Genomic DNA, 1,796 nt, shown 5'->3' with positions numbered 1-1,796 from the left:
GTGCTAAAATAAGTTTTGTTTGCTTTTAATGGAGTAAGAAAAATATCTGTAGAAAAAAACACCTAAAAACTTAATCTGGGATTATACGAAAACAGTAAGAATTATACCTAACAGTACCGGTTAGGAGGAAAGCAAAGCTGCCTGTTAAAAATCTGACCACTGATCGAAGCTTGCAATTTCAGCCTTCATCAACTGGTTTCTTGAGTGACTCATCAAATCAGCATTACCTAAAAAGTCAATACTGAGGAACCAGGTAAACCAATAAATACTCCTTTCAGTCACACAATTGCTACCACTCTTGAGAACACAGTAAAGCATTTTATTGTTTATACTCATTTTCATTTACACATAGGAGGAACAATCAATGCAGTTCTATCACAGCAGGTGGACCATATCCTGAAACTCGAACTTTGACTGCTGAATATGCATAGACCTGTCTTAAGGTCTGATCAGGAAAAAAAAAAAAAAAAGAAAAAAATAGGGGGCAAGTAGGGAGGAGAGTAATTTCACTAACATCAGTTAATTCATGATTCATGGGTATTTATTTTGCAGGTGATACAGCTCTTCTGAAAGAGCAAACTGCTTCACTTCTTTACAAAATACACTAAATAATGTAATTACTTCGAGAATTCTAAATTTCGCAGTGGTTCATGCGGTAAGGGTGTGCAACTGACACAAAATGGAAAACATGGTTACAACATCAAACTGCTACTTCTATTCCCAGCTGGTTTATGGAAAAGGTCATTGGACTTCTTGATTTCTGCTCTTGAGTTACGGAGTAGAAGCAAGAAGCATTTACTTTATAAAGGCAACTATGAGGACAGACTATAGATATGCAGTGCAGTTGAACAGGTCTACAACTCTTGTTTCTACAGCATTTGCATTTGCTATTGTTTTGAAATACAAATATAACTTTTGCACACTGTCACTTCTCACACGTGTTCAGCTGAAGGAGTCATTTACAGAATTTACTGCGATGCTCCTATTTTAAACGCTGCTTTTTTTCTCCTCTTGGCCTCCTAAGTGAAGGGAGCAACTCTTTCCACTGAAAGAAAGAAATTACAGGTGTGCAGAAGTACAACTATGCTACCAACACAGACAGAGACAACTGTGCTCTTGTGCACACCCCTACAACCGGCCGGAGAACAAATAAAGAAGTTAAGCCTGCAAAATAAATGGAGTTTACTCTCAAACTTTTTCTTCAGTCCGGATGAATTATAGACCTTGATTCGAGGCTGCCCTCTTTTTTTGCAACTGATCTGCGTGACTATTGGAACAGCATCTCTGCCAGAGTCATTACACTGAAATGCAGAGCTGAGCAGTTTGGTGGCAGTATGTATTGACGTTTTTGCAGCATCATGAGTCTGGCAACTGGGCTTGGGGAAGTTTCAAGCAGTGGGTCTTTACAATAGCAACTTGATTCTGCGGACAAAAAGCAAAAGATTGGCAGAATTATTAAAGTATCACAATAAAGGCAAGGATGTCTTCTGCAGAACGCGGCGCTGAGCTTCGCTATTAGCCGGCGGCCGCTTTTGGCAGAGGCGCAGAAAGGCGCAGCTTTCCCCGCGTGTCAAGAGAAACACAAAGGTGTCGAGCCTTTCGCGTGGCTAAAAGGCAGCTTCTCCTCGCAGGATGCCAGCTCCCAGCCGGCTCCGCTCCCAGCAGGAGCAGCCGGAGCCGTAAGGAGGCCAGAAAGTAGGCTAAACTTTACCGGCAGCCTTCATCGGGGGCCTGTCCTACCTTCCTTCCTTAAAAAAAAACAACCCCAAAACCTCCAAGAAAACCAAAAACTCCCC

The 1,796-nt window shown here is 41.7% G+C and overlaps 1 protein-coding gene across 1 annotated transcript in view; it reads right to left on the bottom strand.

Moving 5' to 3' along the window:
* Positions 1-298: 298 nt before the first annotated feature.
* Positions 299-1,796, bottom strand: part of HTR1B (5-hydroxytryptamine (serotonin) receptor 1B, G protein-coupled) — a 3,190-nt gene continuing 1,692 nt past the window's right edge. The window contains exon 2 of the mRNA XM_010565762.1: positions 299-1,422. The gene's annotated coding sequence lies outside the window, so the exon portion shown is untranslated. The remainder of the gene's footprint in view (positions 1,423-1,796) is intronic.

The sequence above is a fragment of the Haliaeetus leucocephalus genome, unplaced genomic scaffold, assembly GCF_000737465.1.
Source record: "Haliaeetus leucocephalus isolate CR32 unplaced genomic scaffold, Haliaeetus_leucocephalus-4.0 Scaffold195, whole genome shotgun sequence".
NCBI classification, from domain to species: Eukaryota; Metazoa; Chordata; class Aves; order Accipitriformes; family Accipitridae; genus Haliaeetus; species Haliaeetus leucocephalus.
Note: the sequence above shows the minus strand (reverse complement) of the source record. Positions and strands in the feature narration are given on the sequence as shown.